Genomic DNA, 12,408 nt, shown 5'->3' on the forward strand with positions numbered 1-12,408 from the left:
CCAAACCTTATCCCTAATGCTGTTTTCAGGCATCTCTGAAAGCACCAGAGGCAACCAAGGTTGGGCTGACCCAAGTTGCCACCAACTCAAAAATGCAGATGGGAGCACATAAGACAATACGCTTTTACTGTGTCAAGCTATTCCTTTTCGGAAAGTGTTGTTGAACAGGTTGGTTTCCATGTCAACTAGAAGCAATCCATGTAGGCTTCAATGCAGAATTTATGGCTCTTAACTATCCTAAATTCTCAAAAGGCTTAGAGTATATATATATTGAAATAAAATCTAGGCCAATATAGATACTTTTTGATTAAGAAATGTATCCATACATGAAGCTAAAACACAACATCTACAGGTAAGATATACCCAGTATAGCAGACCAGTATTGATGATGTATTTGAAGACATGCAAAGAGAGAGCAGTATACAATGCTGCAGAGTTCATTGAGAAATGAAGGAGAAAATAGTACACATTACTAATAACTGCATGGTGCTATATGATTGTAATATGTGTGCAGCATCCAGATATGATTGTAATTCAATACTATAACACACCTGTGCATTTTTCTTATGTACGTGCACAGAGTTTGTTGCCTAGAGTCACATTCCATGGCATTTAGAAGCGGAACTGGGAGAAACTCCTCAACCTGGTGGCTTTGATAGCACTAAAGCCGTGAGGATGAGGCATCATGAACTCCAACAAAAGTTTGGAATGAGGGATATACAAAAACTAAGAAGAGAAGACAAAGCATATGCACATTCACAGTACAGCGGGCTCCAGATCACATCCTTCTTGGTCCATAGATTGCCTCAAATACTGGAACAACCAGGAAATCTAAAGAAACAGTAACCCTTCCACCCAATATTCATACACCACAAAGAGAAAAAGCAGTAGTACCTTAAGTACGTGAAGAGATTTGCTTACTACTGATTTAACTTGTCTCCTCCTCCTTGTTGTAGGCCACAAAGAACTCTACTTGAGAAGTTTGCCAATTTGGGTTGACAGCTCAAAACTATTCTTTCTGAAGATAGATAATCTGTCTCTTGAGAGGTACTAACAGCCTTTCATAATAGTAGAACCCCTTTGGGAGCTTCTGGCACATCTACAAAAATTGCCTGAGTTGCTCTGTTGCTTGGAGGACTGAGCAAGTTGGTAGGAAAAGAGCAGTAAGACAGTGTGTGGTCTAGGCCAGGGGTGAGCAGAAAGTAGAGCTCCAGGTGTTTTGGATTTCAATTCCCAACATTTCTAACCACTGGCCATGTTACCAGGGGCTTCTGAGAGTTGAAGTCCAAAACATCTGGAAATCTACCTTCTGCCCACCTCTGGTCTAGGGCATGACTGATTTTTGACTAGAGTGAAATGTGGAGAGTCGTACTTCCCATGTGCCTCTTTGAGTTGACCTCATTACAGTGATAAATCTAGGTAGAGCTCTCTCTTCTCAAAGCTCAATAGTTTTGTCCCTAAATGTTCTCTTGTTGTATCTGGAAGGAACTTTAAATACCTTCATTGAGACTTTTCTTGTTGGGACTACACTGATTGCTGAGCTGCAATGGTGCTTTCAGATACACACATTGGCCCTGTAAAGTCCCTGTAAAAATGTCATATTGGATATTTTCTGGTATCCCTGCCTTTATCATAAGACTGACAACTTCACACAACTTGTCATGAAATAAGTTCACCTTCATCTTTGGAACATTGGGTAACATTCTGGGAAAGTCTGGGAGAAGCGTATTTAGTTGAGCAAGGAGAAATTGTTATATTTGATCAGGGTCTGAGGTTCTAAAGGAGCTGAATTATGCATTTTACTTTTCACATTCTTAAGAGTCAGTTTTTACATGAACTAACCTAATACAACCTTTGCATTACTTGAATTTTAGAAATGCATAAATGTTCTTTTTGAACTGCACAATTTTTACTGGAACTGCAGATGTTACTTTTAATTTATTGCATTTATATCCCACCTTTTTTCCTGCAAGGAACCCAAGGCGGCATACATAATCCTCCTCCTCTCCATTTTTACCCTCACCACAACAACTCTGTGTGGTAGGTTGGGCTGAGTCTGTGACGGCCCCAAAGTCACTCAATGAGCTTCCATGGCCAAGTGGGGACTAGAACCTGGATCTCCTGACTCCCAGTCCAACACTCCAACCACTACACCACATGGCTCTCTTTATGTCTGGCTGCATATTTTTAAAAAGCCCTAGTTCCATGACTTCTTGGAAGAAGCACAGCTGACACAGTGTAGAACAGAATAGAATAGCCCTGCTACAAAAACATGGGAACAGTTTCAGTGAAAATATTTGCAATTTCATTAGCATGGCAAGTGGTAACATGAGTAGAGTTGAATATTAGCAGATTCTTCATGTATGTTAATATATATATATATATATATATATATATATATATATATATATTGTTATAGCTGTTGATTAAATTGTTGCATTAAGTTTTTCAACATATAATTTGTGTTACCTCTAATGCCATCCTTAAACCTCTAGGTTTCTTAATTGTCCACAAGTTCTTCCTGACAGGAAGCCATTGTAATGTCAAAATTATCGTGTGGGTTATCCACGTTTGGAGAGTCAATGACAGTGACATGTTTCTTGGCACATAAAGTTCCACAAGTGCACTGTGGAATTTAAAAAATGACAAGAAAGGGAGAATCATTGTGAATACAGTGTTATGCTAGAACTTGCTTTTGGCAGACTGAAAGGGCAATCATATGCATACTGAAATCAATAGGACTTATTTCCAGGTAAGTGTGTATAGGATCACAGCCCAAACGAAGTTGAACCATAAAAAATTCCCAGTTTGGTTTATGTATTTAATTAGAATCCCTTCACCCCAAAGGACAATATTTTTTATCTAGATGACTAAAAGAAGCTACAGACAACTAGCTACTAACTACAGTACAAAACTTTGTATTCACATAGTTGCTTTTGCATTAAGCCAAATTAAGATTAAGGACCATACACTGAAATCAAATTTCCTCTCTGTCTAGTTTTTCATTTTGATTAAAAAGAGTGATAGTCGGTCTCAATATCATTACTTCATGCAGTAAGCATCTAAGTCTCCTCATGACTGTCTGCCTCCAAAATAACAATAAACGTACTCTACATTCTAGCAGTGTTTTGCTACCTGTTGCAATTCATCAAAGCTACCCTTTTATCATCACTGTAACACCATCCATCATGAGTGGCTCTTTGAGCTATACTGGAAAATAAAGCTGGTCCTTCAGGTAATGTGTTCATGTTTTCTTATAACAAGAATTGTTTCCATTACCATGCAAACAGTGCTTCCTTCTTAGGGGCTAACTACATGCATCATTCTTTTTCCTACAGGAAAGCAGTTCAGGAAGAGGGTTTGGAGTAAGTGGAGAAGCAACAGAGGGAGAAGAGGGTGCTTAACCCTTTTTATTCCCATTGCTTTGCTATCCCAAATCCCTCCTTTGCTATTGCTCCCCTCTCCCCAGGTGAGGTCCCAAATGCTTGCTTCAAAAAGCAAAGCACATATTTGAAATCTTGTGGGAGGGAATTAGCTGTAGGGTATGCCTGCATGACAAATTGCAACTATTAAAAGGACAGGAGTCCTGTGCATTTCGTCACCCACTATATTGTGACAGCACCACTACATTAATTATCAAGCAGCAACATCAGTGAACTTAGAGAGGGGAAGGCATCTGTTAAGGCTTATGCAATCCCTCTTACTGGTGGGCAGTCACTAAGGGCCAAGCTAGATGAGATGCAGGCGATCCCTGATCAGATCTCACGATATTTCTTTTTTCCCCTTAAAAAATAGTTGCAGGAGAACAGGGCAGCTATTTATTTGCTTCCCACTGTGCCCATTTTCTTGATCTACATGTGCCCCTCTAAAACTACTATTTGGCTTGCTTGGAAAAGGAAAACCTAAAATAGCAACTTCAGGGGAAGGGGGGAAATAAACTGGAAAAATGGCATGGGAAACAGGTAAAAAAGCAGATTCAATTTTGCTATCCTACCTGCTTCCCCACAGCTGCTTTAAAGAATAATAATAGAAGATCTCCCACATCTCATTGTTATAGGAGATCCTGCATTGTCATAATTATGCATAATTATTCATACAAATTTTAAACCACAATTGCGCGAAGGATTGGTCTCAGTGATTTCAGTTCCATAAAGAAAATAATTAGCAAAGACTAAAAAGATAATAGAGGGGGGGTTTCTGCTTGGGTAACTGTTTCCAGCACTTTCTTGGTTGAATGCCTGGGTGATGTCAGATGTATTGCAAACTTGATGCGAGTGCATCGAGATCTGGAAAAGTTAACATCCTGAACACTCCCAAACTGTGCTCAGTACTCTGACCTCCAAAACAAAACAGCTCTGGTAGCCACCCTAGCTGTTCGTGTGTTTCTCTAGCATGTCCTAGCAAAACAATCAAATCAGCCTGGATTGCCAAGGACAATGCTGCACCCTCCACTCCCACAGAAAGTTTAATAACGGGAATCCAGAATGCCAACAAAACTTCACACAAAATATGCACATTCTCAGAGACTGGTCCCCACCCCCCTCCGCGCTAGTCTCACGGATTTCTTCTCACCCGCTGCTCCAGCCCACCATCCCCATCTATTCCAAGGAATTCAATCTGTAATGGAATTCACTAAGCTCTCTTCCTGGTAGCCAGTTCAGTTAAAAGAGGGACAAGAAGCCATGCCTAAATCTGAACCTGCGGGTTGATTTGAATATGCCAACGCACTCCCCTATCCATTTCACACACAAAATAAAAAACCACAATCACTAAACAACCATGCCATCACAACCAGGTTTCAGCATTTTGATTCCCCCCCACCACCAGCTGAATTAATTCAGTGATGATAACCCCTCTTCCTACCAGCACGTAATTCTCCCCCTTTACAGAACCTCCCCCTGATCCTAGTTTTTAATACCGGCTGTTAAGTAGGCTGCTGAAAAACACTACAGCTGACCCAGCCGCTCTTGTTCATACCAGTGGTTTCCACAGCAACGGCAGGGGGAGGTAACACATAGGCCTGTCATGAATGCTCGCTAATTGAAGGCCAACTTTCCTCCCACAGGGATGAGCAACAAGTGAACCAAAAATATATAACGAGAGGACAAAAGAACACACTCTGGGTGGGGAAGGAAGAAACCTCTTGGAGATTTGTAGTCAGAGAGTGGAGACCTTGTGCACAGAGGTGAGATAATTCAGACCCAAGACAGCTGGTGACAAAAATATTTTGTAGGACTATTTTGGAGAAGCGGGGAACAAATTCAGCAAGAAGGGTCAACAAGTGCAAGGCTTGCCAAATTGTTTAGGGTGGAGTTGTAATATTTTCAAAGCACTTGGTTTCAGCAATCACCCTAAAGCAATTTACAAATCTATTCCATTCCCACCATTCAGTTGCTGATTTCTAGTCAACCAGTCATGCAGAGCTGAACATGCAAACTTTCAACTGCTGAGGTTGTTTCTACACTGACCCTTTTGGCTGGAACATCCTTTGTTCACTCACTTTTTATGGAGCATCTAAATGATGGGTGCGTCCAAATGAGGCTTTCATTATGCAATCACACTGCCTCAAATCATGGAATTTTATGGGGAATCTTGAGTCGTTGTCTTCAATTTGCTGCCCTCCTTTATTTTAACACCGCTTCTTCCATCTTTTTTTTTTTTTTAGCAAGAAAACATCTGTTAAGGAAGAAAAGATGGAATAGCTACACAATACCTGCTGATTTTTAGTGCTAGTAGCCCTACATCTGGAAGCACACACCTTCATGGTCAGTTTGCTAATTCCTGTGTTTTTTGTGTTGTTCTCCTGTTTTTTTTCACACCTGATTTGTGGCTTTTTGTTTGTCTATTTGTTTGTTTCTAATAAAGTGCAGTTATAGCACCAGCCTGACAAGTGAGGCCAGGCAAAGCATTCCTTTGCCTTTTGAAGATTCCTTTGCTGCCTTCCTGCCTGCTCCTAAATCCAGCACAAAATCATTATGCACACTGATGGTGATATATACAGATAAGAAATAACTATGAACAGAGTATTGGTGTCTACACTTGTCAACTCTTTGCTCATAAACACAAGCCTCTCCAGGAGATACTAGTCAAGGGCTGTTTCTCCTAATACAATGCTACCAAAGTGATGAGAAAAACTGGACCTACTTGGTGGTCTTTTTGCTGCACAGTTATGAAAGTACCTAAGTGTCTTTCAGGACTAAAAATTGCACCTCCTACTGATGCCCAAACTTCTTAGCACAACTAAATTGCTACTGACAGTGTTCCAACATCACAGCAGAGAACTCTTATAGCTTCTTAATGGGGTTTCTTGTCCCAGAGGGTGCAACTATAAGCACTGCAGTTATTTTTGTAGGAGCTACCAAAGAGTAAATATCTCACTCCGAAAGATGGAGCTAAACCCTCCCCTAAGCACTGTCTCTATTAAGGGGCAATTTCCTTAGGTTAAATATAATCTGGACAAACCTTTAATTCCTGCGCAGAAGTAAGCAAGGACATTTATTCTGCCATTTCACCTATTCCTGTACTTGTACACTGGGAATAGATCTCAGTCTGGCACTTAGCAGAGGTGCCAAACTCAATTCAAAATCAAAAGCAGGGGAGCACAGAGTAGGAAGAAGCTGGCAAGCGAAAATAGCATATTAAGCTATCCAGATAACAGATCATCCATCTTCGCTTCCTGTTTATTATTGTTCTTTCTCTCAGGAAAGGGAACTGCAGACATTTGATAAATGGATTGAAACAGTAGCATGTTTTTTCAGTGGCTTTTCTATAGACATTTCTTTATCGGTGAGGGCTACAACCCCTCCTGTTCTCATGTGTCAATGACTCACAAAAAATATATTCCTGCTAGGCTGACTAGATGGCCCAGTTTATTAGGACTGTCTCAGATGGATATATCCAAATGGCAAGTTTGTCCTTGTTTCAATATTAAAAAAAAATCTAGGACATGCTGTCATTGTCTTTATTCCCACTGCACTGCTGATTATACGTTTTATACAAGTAAATCTAGCAGCTGCCTCTCAGCACATCCCAAAAAACCCTGCTGCCTTTCAGCCATAAGCGGAACTTTGAGCCATACAAATAATCAAGGTGTAATAAGTGTAGAGCATGATCTACAAAGAAGCGGCCCATGCTGATCTGACTTGGAATATATGTGTTTAGAAATCTGAGAAAAGAGCAAATACAGGAAAGTTAGTTCCAGAATCAAATCAAGAAAAGATATACTGACTCCAAAGGTGAAGAAATAAAAGAGTAGGGTAACACCTACACCCACATTTGGAAAAGGATGAAGAGGAACAGTAAAATTATTACACAGATGGAAAATGATACAAGAAATTAGGTTATGGAACCAGGGAAGAATACTAATGGTGTAAGTTTGGGAGATTGGTCCAGATGTCCTCTCAAAATTCCTTCCAACTGTGTGATACTTGACTTCGATATCACTATAAATGGGTTTTCTATCAGTGTAGGTTGCCAGAGGCATACCTGTGGTCAGAGCCTTAGGCTTGCTAATAATACTGGCAAAGTACCCAGTGCCTTCTTTTCCTAAGGAACAGACAACTAGGCAGCTTAAAACTGTCAAAATTAATAAAATTAATTATCAAGATTAGCTTTAACAAAATCTAAGGAAACCCCCTCCAGGGGATGTCTATACAGCCTGCTTTAGCTACTGATTCTCCCCAAAATCTGCAGCATCATTGCTGAAAAGCAGCAACAATAGGGTTACACAGCAAGAGTGTGAGCATGGGCTATCCAGCCAGGAAAATTTGCAGCACTGTTGTCACATGGCAGTAATGCACAGCAATTATCAAGTGATTGAAAACTTCCAAAAGCATTTTTGTTGCAGTTTACTGGTAACTCTGTGCAGCACTGCAGATTTGAAAGCCTGCTGCTACAGTTCATGGAATTTATGTGTTACTTTCCTGTTCTTACTTTCATTCCAGAATGAGACTTTAATGTCCAATGCTCAACTCTCACCTGGAGCCCACCCTCTGCCCTGTAATCTCATGCCTATGCTGCACTGGGATCTATCTCCTAACCACGGCCATTCTCTTAATCCAAATTGAAGCCACCACTGACATACGCACAAACAACCATGGTTACATCAGTGCAAAGTAAAAACTCATGGTAAAACAACACATCAAAAATGTGCAACTTCGCAGGGAATACTACAATGTGGGTGCAAATTGGTGGCTGTGTCATATAAACAACATATTTTCCCCCACAAAGCATAATAAAATACCTATTTCACAGAAAGCAAACAGTATCACATCGGAGACCCCAGAAACAGGACTCAGAAAAGACTGTAAAAAAAAGCACCACATGGATGGTGAGAGAGAAAATAATAATACATGTGCAAACAAATACAGTAAACCAGAAATCAAGGCTAGGAGAGGAATTTCTGATAACATTATTTTTAGAAATCTGTAATAATTATGGAGGATTATGGCCATCTGGTTCAGTAACCCTGTAGTACAACTCATTTTGGAGGGCATGAAGGGACAAGAAACTATTGTGCTTCTAGCACTGGGAGCATGTGTCGCTTTGGCCAAGCTGTGGCAGTACTAGAGCCTTGGCATTTAGAAATGATCCCATAACAGCATTAGAGGAAATGTGGCTCTTGTAAATCAGAGGGGCATCCAGGAAGCCGCTGGGAGATTTATTGGGAGAGTGTGACCATTTAATGAATTCTTTCTTGCTCCCTCTAACAGAAATAAACTTCTTCTTTCTTCTCATCCCTCTCTTTCTTGGTTTGTCAATCAAGGAAGAAACAGCAGCAGCCGTTCCCAGAGATCAAAGTTTTAACAGGCAACAAAGACCACCAAGCAGGCTGTTACCATAGAAACCTTAGAAACTGAGGCCTTTGAATTGTGCTGGTATCCTTTGTTAGCAGCGTGTGGCTGAGGCTAGCAAGTAAAGGAGGGATGATGGAGAAATCTTTGGGCAACAAGTAGCTTACTAAAACCTGTTAAAGGAGTCAGGGGGAGGATTGGACAGGGAGTTAAGAAGTTGCCAGAAGTGCTATATGGGTTTTGCAGTGGAAAGATTGATGGAGAAGCTGCACAATGATGCAGAGGACAGATGAGAACCACCACCATTCAAAAATGCAGGTTGCTTACCTGTAACTGTAGTTCTTCGAGTGGTCATCTATGCATTCACACATATGGGCTCTGCGCCTGCGCTGAGACCTAGATCGGAACCTCCAATAGCTAAGCGACACGCTTTTGGGCGGGAACCCCTCCCCACGCCACTGCGCATGTACAGTGGGTTCCCGCCCTTACCTCAGTTCATAGGAGTCTGACATCGTGCTCCCATAAACATGAATATAATTAATCAGTTTCAGATGTATCATAACACATGTATACAGTGCTCTAATAAAGAATAACATATGCCACCAAGTGGGGTTGGTGGGTGGGTTGTGTGAATGCATAGATGACCACTCGAAGAACTACAGTTACAGGTAAGCAACCTGCATTTCTTCATCGTGGTCTCTATGCATCACACATATGGGCGAGTAGCAAGCTGACATACCTTTGGAGGTGGGTTGGTGCATCATGTCCCAGCCTCAGAGCTCTTTAGGTTAGCTGTCATCTCAGGACTTCCGAGAGCACAGCTCTCCCGAAGGTGCAGTCCTGACGGGCTCGAGTGTCCACGTTGTAGTGCCTGACAAACGTGGATGGAGTAGACCACGTTGCAGCCTTGCAGACATCTGTCAGGGAGACTCCCCTGCTGAATGCAACAGATGTTGCTACAGCTCTAGTGGAATGAGCCTGAACTGACTGTTGCAGTTCCAATTTTGATAGAGAGTAGGCAAGATTAATTGTCTCTACAATCCACCTTGATAGTCTCTGACACGAGACGGCCAAGCCCTTAGATGGCTCTCCATAACAAACAAATAACTGTTTAGTTTTTCTAAAACTTTCAGTCCTAGCTTTGTAGAAGGCTAGGGCTCTCCTTACATCGAGCGTATGGAGAGAAGTCTCGATTGCCGTCGTCGGGCTCGGGAAGAACGCTGGGAGAATAATGTCCTGGGAGGCATGAAAGTTCGACACCACCTTAGGTAGAAATGAAGGGTCAGTGCGTAAAACGACCTTGTCCCTATGGAACACTGTAAAAGGTGGGTCAATTCTGAGAGCTCTAAGCTCGCTTGCACGTCTCGCAGAGGTGATGGCTATCAGGAAAACTGTCTTAAATGATAAAAGTCTAAGGTCGGCTGTAGCCATAGGCTCGAAGGGTTTAGCAGTCAGTGACTGTAAGACCACAGATAAGCTCCATGAAGGTACGACGTTCTTGATGGTCGGTATCGTATTTTTTAACCCCTTCAAGAATGTTTTCGAGAGGGGGTGTGAGAAGGGCGAATACCCTTCGACACCGTCATGGAACGCTGTTATCGAAGCTAGGTGAACCCTGATCGAGGACAGTCTTAGACCTTGTCGGTAAAGCGACAGCAAATATTCTAGTATTGTAGAAATAGGACATGAGATTGCTGGCTGATTGCTCTTTGAAGCAAAAATTAGGAATCTTTGCCACTTCTTGGCGTAAGATTTCCTCGTTGACGGTTTCCTCGATGCCATCAATATTTGATCAACTGTTAAATTTATGGTACCGAGAGAGGCGTTGGGATTATCCTCCACGCCGTCATCTTCAGTGTGGATAAATCTGGATGCCGAACCTTGCCCTGGTGTCAAGACAAGAGGTTCGGTATCGACGGGAGCCTGATGTAAATTTGTCTCGATAGACGAAGAGCATGCGGAAACCAGGCCTGTCTTGGCCACCACGGTGTTACTAGGATGCAGTCCGAATTGTCCATCCTGATCTTCGCTAGGACCCTTGTTAGGAGAGGGAACGGAGGGAAGATGTATAGGAGATTTCCTTTCCACGTTCTTGTGAATGCGTCTCCTAGTGAATTTTCTCCTTTTCCAGCTCTGCTGCAGAACCTGGAGCAGGCTGCGTTTCCCTCGGTGGCGAAGACGTCGACGGCTGGATACCCCCAGCATCGAAAGAGGTGTTCCCTGGTATCGACGTCGAGCTCCCACTCGTGGTCGGTGTGGAAGGACCTGCTGAGTGAGTCTGCGATGACATTGTCCTTCCCTGCAACATGAACCGCCACAAGGTAAGTATCCCTCTTTATACACCAATTCCATATTCTGGTTGCAGATCGAGTCAACGGGTACGACCTGGTTCCACCCTGTCTGTTGATATAACAGACTACCGTGGTGTTGTCTGTGGCTATCAGGACATTTCTGCCCTCGATGATCCGGGCAAAAGTCTTTATCGCATACTCCACTGCCAAGAGTTCTAGGTGGTTGATATGCTCTTCCTTCAAGAAGGGGGGCCATCGCCCTTGTGCAGTAAGGTTGTTGCAATGGGCTCCCCAGCCTTCCATGGAGGCATCGGTAGCGATCGTTACCGAAGGCGATGGTCGTTGAAACGGGACGCCTTCCAACAAATTCCCCATCGAGCGCCACCATTTCAGCGATGCCCGTACTTGTTTCGGGATGGAGAGAAAAGTTCTGTGAGCGTTGAGGCGAAGGTCGAACGTTCTCAGGAACCATCCTTGTAAAACTCTCATGCGAAGCCTCGCAAACGTGATGACGGCCGTAGTGGCTGCCATCAAGCCCAGTAGCCTTTGAATTGTCCAGGCTGAGTGTCTTGTTCGCTTCTCGATATCGACGATGGAGTCGTGAAGCGTCTTTGCTCTGGCCAGAGGAAGGAAAGCTTTGCCATCCAGGGATGATAAGGTCACCCCTATAAAGTCTATCTTCCTTTGAGGAGTTAGAATGGACTTCTCTTCGTTGACCCAGAGGCCTAACGAGTTCAATAAATTGAGGGTCGTAGCTATATTGTCTCGTAGCGTGGATTTGTTCTCCGCTACCAGCAGCCAGTCGTCCAGGTATGGATAGATGAAAATTTGTTTTTGTCTTAGATGGGCGCAGACGACTGCCATCGTCTTCGTGAAGACCCTGGGCGCCGTCGAAAGTCCGAAAGGGAGAACGGAGAATTGGAATTGTTGAGTTCCAATGGCGAATCGCAGGTAAGGTTGATGTGACTCCCTGATCGCTATATGGAAATAAGCGTCCCTCAAATCTACCACCGCGAACCACAGGCCTGCGTGAAGGAGTTGGAGTACCGAAGAAACCGTTGTCATACGGAATTTCTTGGGGCTGATGTAGTTGTTTAGATTTCTTAGGTCCATGATAGGTCGAAGACCGCCATCCTTCTTCAGGACCGTGAAGTAGCGGGAGAAGAATCCCTGGTTGATTTGATGTGGTGGCACCGGAGAGATAGCTCCCTTCGCTAGGAGGGTCTGGACTTCGAGGAGAAGAGGTGCGGACGGTGCTGTTACTTTCGGTCCCGAAGGAGGAGGAAGGACATCGAATTCGATGGCGTAGCCCTGCTTGATGATAG

At 43.0% G+C, this 12,408-nt stretch overlaps 1 protein-coding gene across 2 annotated transcripts in view; it reads right to left on the bottom strand.

Moving 5' to 3' along the window:
- ILDR2 (immunoglobulin like domain containing receptor 2) overlaps nucleotides 1-12,408 on the bottom strand; it is a 56,981-nt gene that overhangs the window by 21,757 nt on the left and 22,816 nt on the right. The gene's annotated exons all lie outside the window — the stretch shown is intronic.

This window comes from Elgaria multicarinata, chromosome 5 (assembly GCF_023053635.1).
Source record: "Elgaria multicarinata webbii isolate HBS135686 ecotype San Diego chromosome 5, rElgMul1.1.pri, whole genome shotgun sequence".
Taxonomy (NCBI): domain Eukaryota; kingdom Metazoa; phylum Chordata; class Lepidosauria; order Squamata; family Anguidae; genus Elgaria; species Elgaria multicarinata.